The 15,378-nt window shown below is 42.9% G+C and overlaps 1 protein-coding gene across 5 annotated transcripts in view; it reads left to right on the top strand.

Moving 5' to 3' along the window:
* MBOAT2 (membrane bound O-acyltransferase domain containing 2) overlaps positions 1–15,378 on the top strand; it is a 110,849-nt gene that overhangs the window by 55,489 nt on the left and 39,982 nt on the right. Inside the window, exon 1 of one of the 5 annotated variants that reach the window (XM_032496986.1) lies at positions 9,540–9,545. The exons of the other annotated variants lie outside the window; for them this stretch is intronic. The gene's annotated coding sequence lies outside the window, so the exon portion shown is untranslated. Of the gene's footprint in view, positions 1–9,539; positions 9,546–15,378 lie in introns of those variants that run through there. 5 annotated transcript variants of the gene reach the window in all.

The following is a 15,378-nucleotide window of genomic DNA, read 5'->3' as shown; positions in this document are numbered from 1 at the left end:
AAAAAGCTTGTGTGAATGGACTTTTTTTTTTTATGACTTTTAGGTAAGAAATGAAGAAACTGGGAAAATTAGGGCTTGCTGAATGCTTAGTCTGCCTGTGGTGTCTTGTTACAGTAAATATATACACTTGACATGGACAGGGTTTGTCCTCACTGTGTTAGAAATAGTACCATTGAATAGAGTGTCTGGACTTTGACTTTGAAACTTGAGTGGCGGACTGACTTCCATGTGCTGGTCACTTTGCTGAGTCCTCTTTATAAATATCCCATCTGACTGTCCCAGCAGTCCTGTGCAGGGGTGTCCTTAGCCACCGCGCAGAGGAGGAAAAGGAAGTTCCAAAAGGCGAAGTCAGTTGAACAGGGTCATAAAACCAGTAACTGTCAGCCCTGGAAGTCTGTGAAATTCATTTATGTGATTAGGTTGCTGATTTACTGAGATTATTTTAAAATTGGGTTTTTTGGGTTTTTGTTTTTTTTTTTTTTTTGAGAAACAAAAAGAGATTCTCACCTGCTTACCAGAGAGCATAAACAGCCTGGTTTATTTTTTGAAAGACTAGCGAGCACAGTTGAGACATTGTGTTGTGACTGGCTTTTTCTTAGTCTTCATTAGAATGCAGTGCTGGGATCTTTTTAAAAAGGTTTTGCCCTTTAAAGAAATATCTGAATAATGGTGATTTTATTCTCGAAATAATGTTCCTTTATTTAAAATTACTCAGACTTTTACAAGTGCCATACTTGAGGTTGCTGTTTATCAAAATACATAATAAATATAGATTTTTAAAATACTTTTTGATACATTAATTTGTATCAGGGAGAAATACTGACTCATCCTGCTTGCTGTTGCTGGCGTAGTAAACACTACTTATTTAGAGCAGTTATGGACAAAGGGCAATAGAGGAAGTATCTGATGACCTGAAAAATGGCTGGGCATTTTGGCGAGAAATTATTACAACAGAGGAGCCTGGGCATCTATTTCTCACGGTGAAAACTGAGCTTTGCTTGAACTTAATGAAGCCCAGAAAAGAGATAGGATTGCCCGTCTCTTCTTGGCCTGGAAATTAACCTTGGGGTGTTACGGAGTATGTGCCTGAGCATTGACTGGCCTCAGGTAGAAGGTCACAGGCAGTATCAGGATGGGCTGGGTGCTATTTAATTTCAGAGTCTTAAAAAGTCCTGTAAATAACTCGTATTGTTGGAGCATAGTTTCCTTTCAAAATATGAGTGGTTAGAGGACTTTTATGTAGAGTAGTATGCAAAACTTTTTTCCTTGGACACAAGAGCTTTAAAATGTTTGGAGAACAGACTTAAAGACCTGAAAGAAAAATCCAACAAAAGGAAATGATAAAAGCTAAGAAATGAATAGGCTGAAAGCCCTCAAGGACAATAGTTGAGTTTAATTACAAATAGATTACTCTTAATAGCTAAACTGCCAGTAATAGCTAACATTTATTAAACACAGTTTCTATGTCAGATGCACCTTAAATGCTGAAGTGCATCCCCACTTACAACGGCCGGTGCTGTAATACCGTATTTCAGCTTTACAGTTGGAAAAATCAGAGCCTCGGAGAACTGGGTGCCTTTCCCAGGTTTATACAAATGGACCTCAGCAGACTCAGTGTTTGAGACCAAATCGTTCAGTGCCAGCCCTAAACTCAGTCCTCCTGACCTTATCAGTGTGTGGATTTTCCACGGCAGATGTTCAGTGTCCCACTCATTTTATTTTGGGGTGGTTTTCCTTCATTGATAATTAGTATTTTTTTTTAACATTTTTTATTGATTTATAATCATTTTACAATGTTGTGTCAAATTCCAGTGTTCAGCACAATTTTTCAGTCATTCATGGACATTTACACACTCATTGTCACATTTTTTTCTCTGTGAGTTATCATAACATTTTGTGTATATTTCCCTGTGCTATACAGTGTAATCTTGTTTATCTATTCTACAATTTTGAAATCCCAGTCTATCCCTTCCCACCCTCCACCCCCCTGGTAACCACAAGTCTGTATTCTCTGTCTGTGAGTCTATTTCTGTCCTGTATTTACGCTTTGTTTTTGTTTGTTTGTTTTTGTTTTTGTTTTTTAGATTCCACATATGAGCGATCTCATATGGTATTTTTCTTTCTCTTTCTGGCTTACTTCACTTAGAATGACATTCTCCAGGAGCATCCATGTTGCTGCAAATGGCATTAGTATGTATGCAACTAATATAAATTCATCTTAGTTTGAACACTGAATTGGGAGGCTTCAATTCTTAATTCTAATTCTTGGGTTGGCATCTTAATTTATCTAGGCTTCGTTTGATGCCTTCTGTTACGTGTAAGACCCCTTAGTCAATCAGTGATTCTTAACCATTTTCCTTACCCCCCAATACACCCAACAGAGCGTTCTTTTATTCCTAATAGTATTTTCTACAGCAATAATTCTCCCCTTTTTGGGGTAAAGAGTTATATTAGAATTTGGGGGAATGGGATAGTGATTCTGATATACGAACCCCTCCATCCCCACCAGACAGACAAAAACAGAATAGAAAAAGTGCCAGCCAAATTTGATACCTGATTTAATGTTTGTGCCTGTTGACATCAGCAGTTTGCAAAGTATGGTCCAGAGACCCTGGGAGTGCCTGAGATCCTTTTAGGAGGCGGAAAGGTCAAAGCTATCTTCATAAGAACCCTTAGGTGTGATTTGCCTTTTCCACTTTCTTTTCTCATGGGAGTACGGTGGGACTCCACCGAGGCTGCTTGACATGTGCTATTGCAGTAGAAGCATTTGAGAATTCAGCTCTCTTCTGTTAAGTCAGACGTTACAAAGATGTGCAGACCGTAAAAATAGTGCCACTCTTCTCGGTACTTTTTTTGGTTTTGGAAAACATACTTGTTTTTCATGAAAACGTTGTTTCATAAAATCCTACCGTAGTAGGCTTATTGTTGCTATTCTTGAATTAACAAATATTTTTAAAATTCTCTGTTTGATTCTAATACGGTAAAGATGAGTGGCTGTTGTTTAAGTGGGTTATGCTTCAGTAGTTTTGAAGCGTGTAGAGGACCCTGAGACCAAGAAGTTGAGAACAGCGGGGCTGGAGTTCTCTTGCCTTTTGTAGCCGGCCTGGTGGACCAGCCACCCAGCCCTGTCATCAGCGCTGTCTGAGCGCTTGCCGTGTCCTTATGTTCTTGTCCTCGCTGTCCACTCCCTCGTCTGCTGCTGCCCTGCCTCTGAAGTCTGCCAGCTGGGACCACAGCCTTCTGCGCCCGGGCTTCTTACTCCCTTGCAGTCTGCGACTAGACGTCCACCTTCAGGGGCGGTGGAATGAGAGACGAAAACTGTGCTGGAGGGGATGCTGTTCCCACCCAGTCCTCCTGCTCAGTGTCTCCTGACCTCACATTCTTGTTGTACATCGTCTCCGTGTTCTGCTCACTGTCAGCTCCCGTGTAGTCCCACCTACCACTGGGCGCCTGTCCAGTCCGGGGTGGACTGCCCTGTCCTCTGGTCCCTGTCATGCTGGGGCAGCAGGGTGCTGGAGAGAGACCCGCATGATGGGTCTGGGCTACTGCAGAGTTCATGATTTCATCCTTCACTGAAGCCTTTGTTCCTCCTGCAAGTTATTTTAATTGGTATTTTTCAGTTCCCTTTCCCATTCTTTACAAAGATGAGTGTAAATCTTAGCCATCTTTAAATGTATACACTTTATCCACTCACACTTAGCAGATAACATAAATGCATAATTAAAAGTGTAAGCTGAAGATAAAGATACTTTTTTATAGTCACATAGAAGTAACCGAGAGGGAGACAAAAGAGGAGAGGAGGTAACCCTGGCTGGAGGAGCCGTGAGCCAGTGGTCTGCGGGCACTGCTTCCTTGGCAGAGACTGTTGCTGCCCCTTCTCTGTCCTCCTCGTTTCCACCCCGGCCCCAGCGTCTAACACTAAGAGCATCTTGGGCGTCAGAGTTCTTCTTCCTCACTTGTGCCCTCTTGGGGCAACGTGCACCTAAGCAGTGAAGGCAGGTCATTGGGATAAATCCTCCCTTCTTCATGCTGCTTCTCACCCGTGTTAACCGTCACGGAGAACTGCCTTGCTTCAGTTTCGTCTTGGGTTGTTTTGAGGCTGAGACATCTGTAAGGCATTTACAACCGCACCTGGCATGAGAAGCTCGCAGTCGGTGGTGGTGATCATCAGCTGTGATCACTTCCCTCCTGACCCCTGCGGTCAGTGCACTGTTGCTCTGCAGCCCCGGCCCTGCTTCGCGGCGCCCTGCCCTCTGGTCCTTTGCAGTCTCGGCCCGGCCGGGGCTCCCCTCTGCGTCGGCTCCCTCAACAGGGTGGCTCTGTGCTGGGGCCCTGCCTGCCTCTCCCCTGAGCTGGTCCAGCCATAGTGAGCCGTCTGTAGCTCCGTGCACACACTGCACTGTTTATCATTCGGTTCCTCTGTGTTTGCAGGGAGCCCCCTGCCCCCACCACGTGCTCCTGCCTGTCTTCAGAGCCCTGTTTGTATGTGGTCTCTGTGCTGAAGCCCTGTCCCGTTCCCCTTCCTGATGGGACGAGTCAGCCTTACGTGTCCCGGCTGTGCGCACCTGGCCCCAGGCGGCAGCCCTGGGAGTTAAGAGCCGGACTCTGGAGCCTTGCCGCCAGGCCCGGGTCCGGCTCCCCTGCTCGGTAGTTTCATCACATTGTCTGAGTCATTTAGCCTCCCTGTCCGCAGTTTCCTCATTTGTAAATTAGAAGTAATAAGAACACCTGCCTCACAGGATTGTCGTGAAGATGCAGTGAGACATACGTTGTATTTCATTAGAACCAGGATGCCATCCATTGTCCTGTGTACCATTATTTTATCAGCTGTGAGAGGATTCTTGATTTCAGGGATGTTGAGTGTGCAGACACGTGAGTGTCAGAGCCCCTGGGGTGGTGCTGGATGGGTGCTGGGCAGGTGCTGGCCTCTCCCACTGGGCTTGGAACCTGAGAGGACATGGACTGAGCCCACTCAACTTTGCATCCTCAGCACCTCGCCAGATGTATTAAGTGGTCAGGATGTGATGTGAGCAGAGCTGCATGGAGGCCGCTCACCAGCCGCCTGTTTTAAGCCTACAGCCAGAGGGCCGATTGCAGTGTGGACCGGTCCTTCTGGGCCCGGTTCCCGAAGGGCCCTGGCCGACCCGGCTGTGCTCAGCGGGGTGGTGTCTCCTTCCTGTTCCCACTTCTCGGATCTTTTGTATTACGAGCCAGAGTGTGGAAAACTTGTTCACGCAGTCTTCCTTGCCACCCTGGTTTTTAAGAACTTTATGAAATTAACGGAATCGCTTTTTTGTTTTTCCTATTCTACTTTCCAACTAAATATTTTTTCACCCCGAAGTATAATAGAAGAAAGATGAGTGACCTTTTGTGCGAGACGGGAGGGAGCTCAGACCCTTTGTTAAAATGCAGCCCCTGAGGAACAGAGAGTGACAAGTTCCAGGTCCCGGCTGGGAGAGGCCCCGGGTCTTTGACTTGAGGATGGGAGGGGTGACCTGAAGCCTTTCCCAAACTTTTTTTTTTTTTTTTTTTTTCCTGGTCCTGGTTTTAGTAGCAACTAGAACAGACTGGAATCCGGATGCATTTCTGTGGGTAATCGTATTTCTCAGCTATGCTGAGAGTCTGTCATTACATTGTCTGCCAGGTGTGGTTTTTGATGTTTTTAAAAGCTTTAATTTTTTGTTTCTGTGTATTTGGTGACTTAGGGACTATTAATCAGATGATATTTTGAATTGGAATCCAAAGTTTTTAAATCTTGATGTAAACTATAGAAGCCTTTGTATTTTGAAAGATAAAATTGTAAAATTGTCTTGCTTCATACCAACAGGTACCCAGTTTTATTCGTGTATTTGAGTCAACTTTGGAAATTATCTTTGTAAAACACAATTAAGTGACTTCATTATGTTACAGAGCCAGGTATGGGAGCAGAGTTAAGATTTTGTTGAAGCCCCAACAGTAGCTGGCTTGGTTTATCTCTGTGGTCTGTAAACAAAGGGAGGACAGGAGAGAATCGAGTGACTTCATGTATCAATGCCACTATTTGTGTCTGGTCCAGTGAGTACAGCTGAGCTCCTTTCCTTTTTTTCCAGCGATAAGGCTTTGTAAGAGGACAGACACAATCCCTCACAACATCGATTCCATTTGTGACTCGTTGAGACCTCTTTGTTCCAGCTGAGAGAGCACCTGGCTGGGGCGCCAGGGCGGAGGACCCCACAGGCCCTGCCTTCCGAGCAACAGCAGTTTTATTGAGGAGCAGAGACTCCCTGCAGGTCTCTAGGAAGAAATTAAGACTGAGTGCTGATCGCCAGGAACCAGAATCTGGTGTCTCTCTTTCCAGAGAAGAGCCTAAGTGGGGACCCTGGGGAGCTGGTTACTTGACCCCGTGGAGGATAGTGGCAAATTAGTGACTGGGAACCAAAGGCAGGGGGGAGGGAGGGGCGCTCTGAATCTTGTAAGCAGGTGGCATGGCTGGCTTTCGCTGGTGAAGCAGGTGGATTTTAAAAGTGTTTAAAAGACACAGAGCTGGCTTCCCCGTGACAGAGCTCAGCGCACTTTCCCTCATGCAGTCTGCAAGCTCTTCTTGTCAACAGGACTTGTCTGGGTCTGGATAAGTTCCTGATTTTCTGGATCTATTTTAGCACTTTAATTTACCTCCCACAGAAACAGTATTTCCAGACTAGCCTACAAAATCCTATTTTAATTGACAGAACTTTCAGCTATTGAGGAGTGAAAAGGTCCACAAGTTTTTTCCCCTCAAAACAGCTGTATAACTGGACGAACTTGTCAAAGCCATTTGAGGGCTCTGGAAATTGCCCAAAAGCAAAGGACAATTTGAAAAGCATTTATGCAAAAGAAAACTGCTGACCTTTGAGCAGGAACAGTGGGAATCTGTGGTGTTCTTGCCTGGGGTCACCTCCATTCCTCATTCCTTGGCAGAGTTGTCCTAGGGTCAGGGCCGGCCACAAAAACAGCAGCTTTGATACCAGAGGCGATTGGCTTGGTTTGGAGGGGAAGGCAGAGAACCCTTGCGGCGGCTAACAGAGAACGCCCCCCAGCTCTCCTGCTCCAAGGATGTGGTCCATACATTTAGCAGAGAGATCCTGGAAGCGGGAGAACCACAAAGGGACTAGAGAAGATCTCTGCCCAGCCCTGGCTGACTGGAGACTGCGTCGCTGTCGGGGGAGGCCTGGGAGGGTCTGAGGGAGAGTGAAGGCTGGGCGGACTTGAGAACTGCTGGCAGGAGCTCTCCACGTGAGATCCCTCGGCAGAGGGCAGAAGCCTTACTGGCTGGAGGTGTTTGAGCACAGCTCTGACTGCTAAGATGTACAAACACAGGGGTAACTCCCAGAGTGAGGCTGAAATGTAAAACCAGGAATTTAAAAAACTGAGCAAAGGTGTCAGCCACTGCATACCAAGGGTGAGAGATATTCAGCAGACTGAGTCCTCGCTAACAAACAAAAAAACAGCACAGTGCTCAAGAAAAAAGACAATCAAAGTTGAGTTACTATATTATTTTAACATGTCTCTTTTTAAACAAACAAAAAACTTATGAGAAACAAGGAAAAAAGTAATCAATTGAAAACTGTCTCTGAATGGACACAGGTGTTGAATTAACCAAAGACTTCAAAGCAGCTGTTGTAAATATGCTCAAAGAATTAAAAGAAGATATGATAACCATGAATCAATGAATAGGGAACATCATAAAGAAATAGAATACATCCTAATGGAAAAACCTGACTTTTTCTTCTCAGTGTCTGTAACCAATAGGTTATGAGATTCTAAAAATTTTATTTCTCCTTGGAAACCCTTAGCCCTTCTGTCATATCCGCTGTCTCAGCTTCTCTCTTACAATCCATCATAGATATGGATTAGTCTTTATTATTTGCCTAAAAACTGTCTCATCATATTACTCTTTGCTTAAATATCTTTGAATGCCTACAAGAAAAATAGCCAAAATACTCATTCAAGACACTCATAGCCCTTCAGAACACTTTGAACCTGATTTTAGCGACTAAGCTGATTTCCCTGTTCCTCCCAGTTTTCACTAGAGAGGTGGCATGCTGGGCATTCCACCCAGCTGGGAGACGTCCCCTCTTTGTGTCACTCCTGTTCCGTGCTTGCAGCTACATGGATGCTGCGGTCCCTGGGAGGAGCCTGCAGCTACATCGCTGCCTGTGGTGATGATCTCTCACACTGCTCCTGTTCTGGCACCCCACATAAGGCCTTCTCGTCAGGGCAGGGCCAGGCTCAGGGACTCAGATGTCTGAGATCTTCAAGGAGCTCGGTCTAGTGAAGGATACAGACAACTGAGAGAACACTTTTCACAACATGTGATAAAGATGCCCTGAATAGAACACTGCGGACATAGTGAGATGGGGTGGGGGGGCTGGCATTTGGATAGCTAATCCTGTAAAACCCAGCACTGTCGCCCACGATTGGCGGCCAGACGTTGTGACTAATAACCGTGGCTTGATGTTAGGTTCTTGAAGTGGAGAAGTCGTATCTTACAGTCCTGTCTTCTCCCTCTATAAAAGGCAAGTGTGTTGAGTCAAAGTGACATCTTTAACAAACCAACTCTAGGAAAAGGTGAGACGTGACCTTAAAGTGTGAAGAATGGCCACTGCACCTCTTTAGGAGGGTGTGTTTATGAATAGAGTAATCGTGGAAGGAGCCTTTAACCTTGGTTCTTAAAGACACCACGTGGTTGAATAGTTGATTGTCACTTGTTGGTTACCTGAGGATAAACTAAACCTTTGGTTATAATTCTTTAGCAGAAATGATTTATCTTAGAGTGTTTTATTGTATACAAAGTAAAAAGAACAAGAAATGTTAAGTATCACATTTATTAAAATGTCATTAAATTTATAACTGGATTCTAAAAATAAAATTCAGATACTATCAAAACGATCTTAGAAAACTGGTATCTTGATGATGGTTGTAGGACCGAGTTTTGAGATGTACAGTTAATTGTAGCAGATTAAACACACACGCTTATCTGAAACCCCTCTAAAATGGCAGTGAGGTGTCAAAGAGGCATAAACTCAAGGACCGGGGACTGGAGTGTCAGAAGGAGCTGGAATGTAAGTGGTTGCAAGGATGGTGCTGTTGAGGACGAGCCGGTCTGGCCTGCCGGGTCCAGGACTGAGTCTGGGAACTGGCCTGATGGCCTCTGGAAAGCTGCGTGGTGGGTCTAGGGCTGCTGACATTTCTGTCGTGGTGACCCTGCTGGACCCTTTGACTCTGAAACTCTGTGCATGTGTTACTGTCATAAAAGTAGAGGTGAAGGAAGAGCTGTGCTCACTTGGGATGTTGATTTTAGAACAACCCTCATTCTTCGCGTACCTCCCGAGGCCGCCACCTGGAAAATCACTTTCTCCGTTGCCTCGCACATACTGGCCATTTAATGAAAACAGACAGACTTGATTAATCATAAATTTTTAAATAGGAAATGAGTAATTTTTAAGCAGTCATCTTTCCAGGTCTCTCCTGATTTTATCAGACTTAAGATCCTGTTTTGACCTATTCCCGGAAATAGAACATTCACAGTTTGTTTCACTTCATTCGCTTGTAGAGCATCAGGCTGACATTATGCCTGATAATTGTGTTCATATTCACATGACTGTTGTAGTTTTAGTGCAGAAATTTTATATAAGTGCGTATTTAGTGTTTCAAACAATTGTCTCTGGTTAGTTCATGTGCGTACTGTAAAGTTCTCTGGTTACTTGTTACCAAAGTCTATTTCTAAGCTCCTGTAAATTATTTAGGAAGTACTTTTCAAACTGTATTTCTCATTAGTGCCATCTTTGGAGTTAAGTCTAATGTCCACTCCCCACCAATATTTACTGCTTTCTTGTAGTTTTTGGCTTGTATTTATTGCTATTGAAATAGATGAAAGTGTAGAAATAGCTAGGTTAAGTGAACTGAAGTTTTGATTATTTAACTTGAAATGGTATATTCTAGAAATGGAAATGTGCAATTGTGGATAGCAGTTTTGGAATAGATTTTAAAAGGAATGAAAGGTAGGTTTGGAGAAGTATTTACTTTGAGGTGTTTGTTTTTTAAATTGAGTGGAGTCTGTCTTCAAAATTTCATAATAACCTATGATACACAGGGCGATATGCCAAGAAGTAGAGGTGAGGTTTGGGAATTCCGATTTGAAGAAAACTTAACCCCTGGCTTAAGGCTGTTGTGACCCACTAGCGGTTTTGACCTGAGCTTACCTTCTGTCTGCCAGCTTCGCAGTTTCCACTTAGCAGTGCCGAAAGAGACAGAGGGAGGGGAACCAAACAAGACTCGGGATGGCTTAGCAAGAAACGATTATAAAAGAACACAGTTATCTTTCCAGGGAAGTGGACCCCTGTTTCAGCAAATCATGACCAACTTGAGACAACACTGATGGTAGCTAAGGGGTCCTCCCCAAATGGCTGGAGCTCCGGTGGTGACCTGTGTATATGTGTGCTGACCGATCTGAACGTTGCCAGCCTTCTCTCAGCTCTAGCAGTGTTCTGATTTTATCCATCTTCAACAATTCTTTATTTCTCAGTTATCAAAATGGAAACCTATGTAATGTGTGTCATTCATCCAGCAGAACCAACGAAAGGGCTTAGTTTTGTTTTGTTGTTTTTTTTTTTTAAATTAGATTCTGGGACAGCAGAAGTTCTTGAAGAAATTTGGAGTTTGTTCTGAGTGCGGTGGGTAGCTCTTGGCGAGTCTTGAGCACTCCGGATGCTGTGTGTCTAACAGACTAGGGACAGGAATGGGAGCAGGGGGAGGGTCAGGATGCTGTTACCGTGATCCAGGCCTGAACCTGGGAATTCCTCGGTCCAGGGTATGTTTTGGTGATAGATTTGCGTATGAATGTGGATCACACATGATGTGAAATATGAAGATGGAGTGTGAGTCGTAGAGAGACATCAAAAGTGACTTTAGTGTTTTGGGCAAAGCGCTTGGATGAAAGATGATGCCATTTGCAAAGATCAGAGAAGACTAGGGAAAGGAGTTGTTTTGGTGGGAATCAGAATTTCTGTTTTAAACGTGGTAAATTCGAGATGCTCATTCGGCAGCCAAGTAGAGGTGTTAAGTAGCTTGTTGGTTGTTTGAGTTTGGAGGTTAGGAGACACGTCTAATCGAGAGATAAAAAATCTGGGGGCTGTCCGTATGCTATAGGCATTTACAGTCATGGGACTGGATGAAATCCTTTCGGAAATGGGTGTAAGTGGAGAAGTGAACTGAACCCTGGGGCCCCAGATTGAGAAGGAGTCTGCAAAGGAGATTGTAAAGTTTGTTTCCAAAGAACTATTAAATCAACTTTATTTAGGTATAATTTACTTAAAATAGAACCACCAGTGCAGTGAGTTGGGGCAAATGCGTAGACCTGGATAACTAGCACCCAAATCTGGATATAAAACCTTTCACTCAACCCCAGGCTCCTCCGTTCCCGTGTCAGCCCAGCCCCCTGCAGCCGGTTGCCTGGTTTCTGTCACCATTGATTAGCTTGCCTATTTTAGAATTTCATATAAATTGAACTGTACAGTGTGGAATCTTTTGTGTCTGGCTTTTAAACTTGGCTTAATGTTAAAATTCATTCCCATCTTTGTGTTTATCAACAGTTTGTTCCTTTTATTGCCAAGTAGTCCTCCATAAATACACAATTGATGTGTTCTTTCACCTGTTAATGGGCATTTGGATTATTTCAAAATTGGGGTTATTATGAGTAAAACTTCTAAAACATTCTTGTACAAGTCTTTTTATGGATGTGTGTCTTCATTTCTCTTACGTAAATACCTAGAGAGGAATTGCTGGGACATAAGGTGAAAGCACGTTTAATCACATAAGAAACCACGAGACTTTCCCAAAGTGGTTGTACCGTTCTGCACCCCTACAGCAACGTGTGAGAATGCCAGGTGCTCTACATTCTCATCAACCCGTGGCTTTATCTGCCTTTTCAATGTTGGTAATTCTAATACGTGAACAGTGGTATCTCGCTGTGATTTTAGTTGGGATTTCTCATGACTATGATGTCAAGCATCTTTTCTTCCGCGTTTGACCAGTACTGTGTCTTCTTTTGGAACACATTTGTTCAAATCTTCTGACCTGAATTTTATTACTATCCTATAATTCGTGTTTTCTGTTTTCTGGATCTAAGTCCTTTGTCAGATGTATGAATTGTGGACATTTTCTCCCAATCTGAGACCTGCCTTTTCGTCCTCTTTGTGGTGACTGTTGACAAACAGAACTTTTAAGTTTTGATGAAGTCAGTTTAATGATTTTTAATTTTGTACTTTAGAGCTTTTTGTGTCTTATCTAAGATGTTTTTGTCTGCTCTAAGGTTACAAATTTTTTTTCTAGAAGTTTTATGGTTTTAGTTTTTTTGCTTCGGTCATTGGTCCATTCTGAGTTCATTTTTGTGTGTGCTGTGAGGTTAGAGTTGAAATTAGTTTTTTCTGTATGTGTATCCGTTTGTCCCAGTACTGTTTGTTCACATACTAGCTTTTCTGTTTTGAATTGCAATTCACCATATCCACTTGTGGCTTTATTTCTAAACTCTTTATTCTGTTCATCGATCTGTGTGTCTAACCATGCACAAGGTTTGCACATCTGATGCTAACTTTACTTTCTCCTTAATTTTTTTCTCCATTTGATGACATATTTTTTGCTTTCCAGTGTTCTATGTAATTTTAAAGTTGCTTCGAAAATTACATAGAAATGCAAAGACTACAGATTAGTCAACAATGTTTTGAAAGGGAAGAGCAAAGTTCGAGGATTCAGGCCACTTGATTTCAGGACTAGATATAAGCAAAGAGAGTCTTGGAAGGTATACACAGTGGGGAAGGCAAAATAAGGAGAAAGTTCAGTTAGTATTCAGGTGCGCAGGCCTTTTCCTGAATTTGGGTGGTACCCAAAGCCATCTGAGCTAAAGCGCCTGGAAAATAAACAGTGTAATTTGATTTCAGCACGTTAAAACAGATACTCATGGATTAGTTTTTGTCTTTATTCCCATCAGGATTTTGAACCTTTTGGTGATGTTGCCTGTTTTCCTCATTTAGGAAAAATTCTTTCTCAGTTGTCAGCTTTTCTAGCTCACTAATTCCCATAGTCCCCGAGCCCTTGTCTTTCCCTGAGCAATTTTCACTTCATGTCTAATATCTAGAGAATGGGTATTTTAGATCTGGCTTCTCTTTTTAAAATGAGGGAGCAATTCAACATTTCAACATCTATATTTTAGTGAATAAGAAAAGGTTCTCTCTGGAACTCTTCGAGTGTTGCTGATTTAATTTCATTATAAGTAATACTAGTAACAGGATGCTTTTAAAAGCTGCAGAGAGCAGAAATCCTGACTCGTGGTATAATGGTATAACAGTACAGAAAGATTTCTCTCTCAAAGAAGTCATGAGGCAGGGTAGCTCATTTTGGTTAACTCAGCAACTCAGTTTTAATGAGGGCATCGAAAAGTTCTATTTTTTGCTTTATTTAGCTTTTCTGCTTCGCCATCTCAGCACATTGTCTGTAGGCTAGCTCCTTTTACAAGCTGTGAAGGTGGCTGCTGGACTTACCCACACGACAGTAGCAAGTGTCAGACTTTGAGAAGGAAGAAGCCCTGTGTCATATTTCATTGACCAGACCTACATTTTATGTCGACCCGTATACTGCTCAGTTGCAGAGAGGACAAGACCACAGTGATTGAGTTAGAACAGTCAGGATCCCCGTGTGTCTGCTTTTTATAGGGTTCGGACGTAAAGTAACTTTCTTAAGATCATACAGATAGGAATAGTAAAAAATGATGGGGCTGTTATTTAAATCTAGGTCAGGTCTGCTTGGATTTTATGTGTGTGTGTATTTTTCTGTTGAAGACATTCAGTGAAATTCATGCCCTTGTCCTGACACTTACAGTAACGTTGTGCACATACATAGTGGCTTACATATATGCTTTCCTCTGCTGATGTACAAACTGGGAAAACCAGAGGCTTTCCCCATCACCCTTCTGCAGCCTAACACAAAAGGAAAGATAACAATGAAAATCTGATGCGCTCTGGTATCAGTTAGGAATGCACTTCAGTTGCACAAAGTAATAGGGAAAAACCCACCGCCTGGGATTCTTTCTGGATTTAGGTGCTTCAGAGCCAGGGTAGCCGCTCAACAGTGTCATTAGAAGAGAAGCAGGTTTCTCTCTCGTTCTGCTCTGCTGCGCTTCGCCTGTTAGCTTGCTTCTTCGTTATGCACGATGGTTGGTGCCGCAGCCGTCCATGTTCCAGGGCAGAAGGAATTTATGCCACACCAGCTGCATCTGACCTCTTCTGCTTTCTCACACGGCGCTTTCATTGATTTTTTTTTTTTTGATAGACTCTTCTATCTAATGTATGGTTGCAATTCAACAATGATTTGACAGAATCAGATTACAAGGTTTGTCCAATTCAGTAAAGAAGTTGCTTACATCATGGACAAACAAATGTGGTTCCATTAGGAATGTCGGTTGATATTTTTATTTACATAATGAATAAGTTGAAAATGAAACGATAAAGACACATGTTGGAACTTCACTCATTTATCCATAATGTGAGTCGTTTCTTTGCTGAGTTGAATCATGGTTTTTGGATACAGGAAGAATACGATCTCTTTTTTTTAGCTATTCACAGTGTGATCGCTACGGGTCATCAGTCATGACATACTTTTTAAAGTTTAATGTGCATTATTTGCATTCCCTTCATTACTTCTAATTTGAGTCAGCAAACTTTTCCCGTAAAGGGCCAGATAGTAAACATTTGAGTCTTTGATGGCCCCGCGGGCGCTGCGCAGCTGTTCAGCCCCAGCCCGCTGCTTTAAGGCCGGAGCAGCCACAGTCAGTCTGTAGGTAGACAGGCACGGGTGTGGTCAGATAACATTGCATTTATAAAAACAGGCAGGGCGAGATTTGATGATCCCTGGTCTAAACAATCTATGATGTTTGCCAATTTTCAAGTTGTAAATACTTTCACCATGGTGGATTTTAAGCTACTAACTTGGCACCTCTGAGTGTGAAATCGGGAAGAGATGCTCATTCACTCTCTGTCATGTACCACTGCTACCACACAGGCCCAGGAGCTGTCAGCCACCTCGAGAGCACAGCCAATAGCAAAAGTCAAAAAGTAGTTGGGGGTCTGGGGATATAGCTCAGTGGTGGAGTGCATGTCTAGCATGCATGAGGTCCTGGGATCAATCCTCAGTACCTCCATTTAAAAAAATTATTAAAAAATAAATAAATAAACCTAATTACCTCCCCCTGAAAAAAATTTTAAAAAAGAAGTAATTGGGAAGCGATGAGTTTTGAACATTTACTACCTATGTAATATAATTTATTTAATTTTGCATTTATATCATTTAGTTTTTAGTAATGGCTGAGTT

Source organism: Camelus ferus, chromosome 15 (assembly GCF_009834535.1).
Source record: "Camelus ferus isolate YT-003-E chromosome 15, BCGSAC_Cfer_1.0, whole genome shotgun sequence".
NCBI lineage: Eukaryota > Metazoa > Chordata > Mammalia > Artiodactyla > Camelidae > Camelus > Camelus ferus.
Note: the sequence above shows the minus strand (reverse complement) of the source record. Positions and strands in the feature narration are given on the sequence as shown.